Here is a 7,686-nt window from a genome sequence, read left to right as displayed (position 1 = left end):
ATACTATGCTTTCACAACTTGACTTCAAAATATTTGGTTTGGAGACCATCAAAGATCAATATGTGCATGATGCTGATTTTAAAGATGTATTGCAGAATTGTAAAGAAGGGAGAACATGGAACAAGTTCGTCGTTAATGATGGATTTGTGTTTCGTGCTAACAAGCTATGCATTCCAGCTAGCTCTGTTCATCTTTTGTTGTTGCAAGAGGCGCATGGAGGAGGATTAATGGGACACTTTGGCGTGAAGAAGACCGAGGACGTATGATGCGGAGCATCCTTCGGTCATCCCCATGGACCTTCCATCGCCTCACCAAGCCCCAAGAGGACCCATGACTAGAGCACGTGCTAGAGCTCTCGAGACTGTGGTGACTTCTCTCCTTAATGATATCTCATATGATCCTCTCGAGACATGGCTACTACCTCAATCCGGAATGTTGTGCATGATTAGGTACCAAGAGGACCCTCCCGAGGATGCACGTGAAGATGGTCAAGACCCCAAGTCCGTGGAAGAAGAGAACCCATGGAAGAAGGCAAGGACAGCCTCCAGGCACCGGACATCCGGCCAGGACCCCGAACATCCGGCCCCTGGACATCCGGCGTCCAGCCCGGACATCCGGCCCCCAGCGGAAATCCGGCCTAAATCCTGGACATTCGGCACTGGTGTCCAGGGAGTACAGAAGCTTGCCCCGACCGCCCGGACATCCGGCGTTCGCCCCGGACATCCGGCGCCTCCCGAAGCCGCGGACATCCGGCCCCTCCGAGCGGACATCCGGCGTCGCCCCTCAATTGCACAGAAGAGTCAACTCCACTGGCCCGGACATCCGGCCCCTCCAGCCCAGACAACCGGCACCTCATGAGCGCCCGGACATCCGGCCCGTCGCCCGGACATCCGGCGCCTTCTGCCTGCGCGCAGCTCCTTTGGGTCGTGACCCATGTACCCCTTCGCCCTTTAACTATATATACTCCCTCATCTCGTACGTTTTAGGGTTAGCATTGGATTAGCTCATATTTGTGTGAGAGCCTTGCTCATCCACTTGGATACTTCTCCTCGGAGTTCACGACCTCTTCGGAGAAGATCCCCCAAGCGGATTCAAGACCCCTTTCTAGGGAAGACCATCAAGACCTCCTCATGGAGAAGAACGATTCCTTTGTATCCTTACCTTTGTTGATTGTGGATCATGAGTTATTCTTTGTGTTCGGTGACCTAGCACTTGTGTGATTGATTCCTTGTCGGTTTAGTGATTCTCTCTCGTTTTCCCCGTGTTTCCCCTTTGTGCTTCCGCGTGTTCTTCGTGATTCCCCGTAGGATCCACTCCAAACGTGAAAGATCGGCCCCTAGGGTTCCACCCTACATCAACGTACTTGCTACACATTTCTTTTGACCAAAGATGAGATGGGATGTTGAGCGTTTTATTGCTCGCTGCACTACATGTCAAAAAGCTAAGTCACGACTCAATCCTCATGGTTTATATATGCCTTTGCATGTACCTAGTGTTCCTTGGGAGGATATATCTATGGACTTTGTTTTAGGTTTACCTCGAACAAAGAAGGGGAGGGATAGCATATTTGTTGTCGTGGATAGATTCTCGAAAATGGCACACTTTATACCATGTCATAAAAGCGATGATGCCGTTAATGTTGCTGATTTGTTCTTTCATGAAATTATTCGCTTGCATGGTGTGCCCAATACTATTGTTTCAGATCGTGATACTAAGTTTCTTAGCCACTTTTGGAGATGTTTATGGGCTAAATTGTGGACTAAACTGCTTTCTAGTACTACTTGTCACCCCCAAACTGATGGACAAACTGAAGTAGTCAATAGAACATTGTCTACTATGCTTAGGGCTGTTTTGAAGAATAATAAGAAAATGTGGGGAGAATGCTTGCTTCATATTGAATTTGCTTATAATCGTTCATTGCATTCTACTACTAAGATGTACCCTTTTGAAATTGTGTATGGTTTCCTACCTCGTGTACCTATTGATTTGTTGCCTCTTCCATCTTCGGAGAAGGTTAATTTTGATGCTAAACAACATGCTGAATTGATTTTAAAAATGCATGAGTTAACTAAGGAAAACATTGAGCGTATGAATGCTAAATATAAACTTGCTGGAGATAAGGGTAGAAAACATCTTGTGTTTGCACATGGAGATCTTGTTTGGTTACATTTGCGTAAGGATAGATTTCCTGATTTGCGCAAATCAAAGTTAATGCCACGTGCTGATGATCCTTTTAAGGTGTTGGAGAAAATAAATGATAATGCATATAAACTTGAGCTGCCTGCAGATTTTGGGGTTAGTCCCACTTTTAACATTGCAGATTTGAAGCCTTATTTGGGTGAGGAAGATGAGCTTCCGCCGAGGACGACTTCATTTCAAGAAGGGGAGGATGATGAGGACATCAATACCATTGTTACACCCACAGCTCCTACTATTACATATACTGGACCAATTACTAGAGCTTGCGCATGCCAATTAAATTATCAGGTACTTTCGTTTCTTGGTAATGATTCTAATGTTCATGAGAATATGATGCTGCCTAAATTGGATACATTTGTTTTGCTTACAAATGAAGGGGCTAGCTTGGAGAATGATGAACATTGGAGTAAGAACAAGCATGGAGATGATGGCATGCGCAAGGGGAACAAGAACGGAGTTACAAGTGATGATTTCAGGATTTTGAAGCCACAATAATGAGTGCATGAAGCCTTGGACGAAATATACAAGATGCCACTTCATAAATTTCGTCCAGAGGCTATTCTAGGTGCTATGTCACCTTATTATTGGGCCAGGCCCATGTAATTTCGAAATACATAAGTATAGGCTATTTTTGGAGTCCGTATGTGTGGGGAAACAAGAGATAGGGTTAGTTTCGGACCCCTCCACCAAGGGCCACGAAATTCACCCCCTCTTCCTCCATATATACAGCCCTTTGGGCACCGTTTAGACTTTGGGTTTTGTTTAGATTAAAGTTCGCCATAGCTGCAACTTCGCGTACTTCGTTTGTGTTCAACGACCAGACAAAGACGTCTCAGAACCCCACCTTGATCAATAAAGCTTTCATCTTATATTCACAATATCCATATTGCAATCTCAGTTTCTTGCTTGTTCTTCGTTTGCTTGTAGGAAACAGACCCTCGTGGTCAGGTTGATCATGCTCCGGTGTGGTCAATAACCTCTCGGAGTTGGTTTAGCGATTGCTAAGGCGCGACGTCCTCGCATGTTCGTAGTCGGATCGTCAAAGTAGATTTCCACCAAAGCGATATCCATCATCTCATCGAAAGACGGGACATCTTTGCCTCTATCATATTCACTCCTTCTACTCCTAGTGATGAGTATCTTGATGTGGAGGATAGTTATGTGGATGATGATATAGATGATCCTATGCTTGCTAAACTTAATAAGTTCATGTGGTCCCTCAAAGGAAAGAAGCTCACTATGTTTCGTATGCTTATGGAGATGGTGAGTAAGCACACCATCACCATTAAGGAACTCGAAACCCTCGTCACTGAGAAAAAGGAAAAATATGAACTCCTTGAGCGGAAAGTCCAATATAAGGAAGTACGAAATGATGAACTATGCTTGAAAATTGGTGCAAACATTGATGTTCATGCTAAAGATCTTGCCTCCTTGAAAAAGGCTAAGGACTCTTATGTAGAGTTGATGAATGATCAAAGTAAGCTTTTGAAGTCTCGTGCTTCTCTCTCTAAGGATTGTGAGCTCCTATTCGTGTCCCTCAAGACTAAGGAAGAAGAGGTCACCCTTCTTACAAAGAGTTTCGAGACGCTCAAGCTTACACTACTAGGAAAATGCTTATACATAGAAGTTTACCAGTAGTGTTTCTTTGGGCCCCCATGCTACTGGTAATTACCAGTAGCGCGTGATACAAAGCGCGCTACTGGTAGGGCTTACCAGTAGCGTTGATTTCTTTTGGGCACGCTATTAGTAAATATATCTCGTGGACAGGACGTAGTAGTAGCGCATGCCGTAAAACCTGCACTATTACTAAGTGAAAAGCTATAACACAGGTGAGACACCCCACGCTACTACTACCCCGATCCACCCGCACCTCCGAATTCTCTCGTGAATTCCTCAAAAAAAAACTCTCCCGACCTCACCCCCACCCCTCTGTCAACCTCCTCTCCCTCAAAAAAAAAAAAAAAACAGAGCACGACCGGGGCCTCCACCGCCGCTCCATGCCCCCATCCTCCTCCGCCGCCACACCGCTCCCCGTCGCCGCCCCTAGACGCCCTTGCCTGCGCGCTCCTCGCCGTCCCCACGAAGCCCTCACTGGCACGCTCCGTGAGTCCCTCCCTGCCCCCTCGCCAGATCTCCCCCCGACCACTATACTTCTCTCGCTGCACCGGCGGCCCTCCCCATCACCCTTGTCGCCTCCCACGACGCCCTCACCTATGCGCGTGTCGCTGCCCCAACGAAGCCCTCGCCAGCACGCTCCTGGCCTCCCTCCCTGCTCCCCCCATGGCACACCATAAGCGCACACGAGGGGCGGCATCAACTTCCCCCCATGGCAGACCAGGAGCAGCCCCTCCCTCGACTACGCCGCGGCATTGAGAGCCGGGGCCTTCGGAGCTGGGGGAGCCGAGCTCCGCGGCGGGCGGCGGGGAGGCGCGGGTGATGTGGGACGACCCCGTGGTAGCGGAGACGGGGGAGGCGCCCAACGCAGTGGCGCATCCGTTCGACCCCAAGCTGGTGTCCAGCAGCCGCCGGCAAGCAGGTGATGGCCTCTGCGACGTGTTGTTGTTGTTTCTTGGAGTTCTTGGAGTCTCTAGAGTGCGTTCTTGAGCTTTTGGCCTTTTGGGAACTGCTGGACACTACAACGCCACGGCCACAACAGAGCGAGCCGCACGAATCGATTCACCACAGTGAGGCATAGACCGAAACCTAGCTTGCTTCGTCGATTCGCGGCGGCGGGGATGGCGACCGGCGTGGGGCCGTGGGCTTGTGTCGACCGGCGCTGCTGCTGCGCTGCTAGCGGGTGGCCGGTCGGGCGGTCGGCGGTCATCCTCACATCCTGTTGGAGGCTTGGAGATCTCACCTCTGACTCGAGGTCTGAGCCTCTCGGCCTCTCGCCTCTTTATGTTGATAACCGGAGTAGTCCTACTGTAAATTGAGCTAGCTCTAGTGTTAATGTGTATGTATATTACTGGTTGCTCTTGTTGCGCTGTCAGGTGAAAGCAGTTCTCCTGTAATCCCGAGTTTCGGTCATATGGTTCTGAACTTCTGATATTAGCATATATGCTTTCTTTTAAACTGGGTGGATGTTGGTTGGCATATAGTATGAGTAGTTCTTATCTTCCTTTTAAATTCCTTTGAAGTGGTGCTTTGTACTGACTAATGATGATACTAGTTATTTGCTACTGCTCCTAATGCTCTAGTAGAAGAGGCTACTGAAGGGCACACCCAAGAACAGGGGGCTGCTCCAGAACAAGAAGCATGTGCAAGTCTAGTGTAGACAAACAAGGTAATTACCATGTATATTTTCGACATTTTCATAGCTTTTACAATATGTGAATTTGCAATGTTTGCATTACACTTAAATTGTGAGCTTTGCGCAGATTTGTTTTTAGTGGCACCCCCCATAGTGTAATCCTAGATCCGCCACTGTACAGAGTGATTTGACATGCCGCCTGAAAGTACTAGTTGTGAATATTGGATATCTGTAGCATTACATTTTGAACCTAATTTTGGTCTGCTAACTCTAGCTTGCTTTTCCATGTTAATCAGAATGTGGCGAATTTTTGTAATAAAAAACATGTCACTCCTTGAGTGACAGCTTTTATGGGGTGTAGAAAAGAATGACTTTAAAGAAAATGTACTTTGTGGATGTTCTATATGTCGTGGAACTTTGACCCTGCCATTTTTTTGACATGGTATCTTGGAGTGTCTATTTTGTACATATAATATATTGTACGATTCTACAACTGTTATTAGTAATTCTGTTATAGAGTATCTTGGTGTATTCGAGGGCGGTTTTGAAATCCTATTGAGAATATTTTTCAAGGAACTCGAGGCGAATGTCTCGGTTTCGAAGAAGCAGAAAATGAAGAAGTAACTTGTCTAACCATTTGATTTGTCTTGGTTTGCTTGACTCTAATTGTGTAGGTTTTGCATCAATTCATTTGGATCCAATGTTGCCTCGTGTAAAGAATAAACCATGTATCTTGCTTCAGCTTTTATTTTTGAACTAGGACAAAATTTTCTAAGAGAACTTCCACATTCACTCATGGCAATGTATGATAATAAAGTATGTTGTATCATTGGTTTCAGACATCTGGACGAGAAGAAAAAGAACTGCAAGGCTGGTAAGGTCGAGACTCATCTTGAATTCCCTGGATGTGAAAAGGTTAAATTTGGTGAAGTTGTCAAAGCTCCACCAAAGTTATCATTCCCAAAGGTGCCTTCTCTACTCAAAACTTTTTATGTTATTAGATTTGGTCGGATTCATATGAAGGGTTGACTGAACTTTTGAAGGACGCCCCATATGCTTCAGTGCTTGTATGTTTGTCTTAAATTCTTATGGTCTGATCTCTGCCAATATGAATTTGATTGTTGGAATTTGTTGTTACCAAATAGATCACTTTTGAGCCATTTAGAAATGAGAAGTAGACTTCTTGTAAATGTTAATTTGGTGTACAGGATTTGACAAAAAAATGTTATATGATGATTGAATGATATTTTTAACAACCAAAGTGATGTTTGACATTGAGCTTTCTTATTCTTGCAGTACACTGTTAATAGTACTATTTCGTTGAACTGATGCAATTTGCGTACTAACAAGTTTTCACTTTCCCGACACGGGCGTAGAGGTGATCGACAGGTGATCGACGCTGACAAGCGCGGCCCGGTGGCGCTGTGCTCTTCAACCAGTTAGAGGTGGACTTCACCGTGAAGCCCGATGGCCACGTCGCACAGATGATCGTCCAGGTGATTTCGACGCCGGAGGTCGCCGATGTGGAGGACCTTGACGCCACCGTCCGCGAGAGGGAGTATTCGTGTCCAGCGGCGTCTGAACTCCTAGCCTTGTGGATACATCTAGAGAGGTGGTCTGTTTAGGTTGGTCATAGGGAAGGTACCCACCTTATGATGATGGTTGTGTGTGTCTGATGTTAAATGAAAGCTTGAGATGGTTCTGTGAGTTGGTTTGGTTTGCACTGGACGTATTACCATTCATGAGTACTACATCTTATTTTTATTTTTTTAATTCCTAAATTGTTAGTAGTAGCGTGGGTCAAAAGTGAGGTCTACTAGTAGTTAGGTTAGTAGTAGCGTGGGTTTTAGGTTAGTAGTAGCGCGGGTGCACACGCGCTATTACTAACTTTTTAGCTGTAGCGTGGGGTAAAAAATGCGCTACTGCTAAAAATTAGCTGTAGCGCCGTAGCAGTAGCGCGGGAACCCATGCTACTGGTATGCAAAAAACCCACTGGTAGTGTTTTTCCTAGTAGTGTTACTTATCTTAAAACTCTAGCCAAGGCCTACTCTTCTCCTATTATTAATGTTGAGGCTTGTACTACTAAATCTAGTAGTGATCTAGCATCTATTCTTGAGGAGAATCGCTTTCTCAAAGCTCAAATCGAGAAAGGTCTCATGACATGTGCTCAAGGACGAAAGAACCTTAATGAGGTGTCGAGTCAACACAATGAGGTGTTTGCCAAAGAGGGGCTCGGG

The 7,686-nt window shown here is 46.1% G+C and overlaps 1 long non-coding RNA gene across 2 annotated transcripts; it reads left to right on the top strand.

Moving 5' to 3' along the window:
- The first annotated feature begins 4,101 nt into the window (after positions 1–4,101).
- LOC123118517 (uncharacterized) lies at positions 4,102–7,213 on the top strand. 2 transcript variants are annotated; one of them, XR_006458076.1, is made up of 3 exons: positions 4,125–5,482; positions 6,289–6,415; positions 6,826–7,213. It is a non-coding gene; the product is annotated as an uncharacterized lncRNA (long non-coding RNA). The 2 variants fall into 2 exon arrangements; XR_006458070.1 differs by having other exon boundaries at positions 4,102–5,482; positions 6,289–7,213.
- Positions 7,214–7,686: the final 473 nt, after the last annotated feature.

This window comes from Triticum aestivum, chromosome 1B (genome assembly GCF_018294505.1).
Source record: "Triticum aestivum cultivar Chinese Spring chromosome 1B, IWGSC CS RefSeq v2.1, whole genome shotgun sequence".
NCBI lineage: Eukaryota > Viridiplantae > Streptophyta > Magnoliopsida > Poales > Poaceae > Triticum > Triticum aestivum.
The sequence above is the reverse complement of the archived record's forward strand: the minus strand, read 5'-3'. Positions and strand labels throughout refer to the sequence as shown.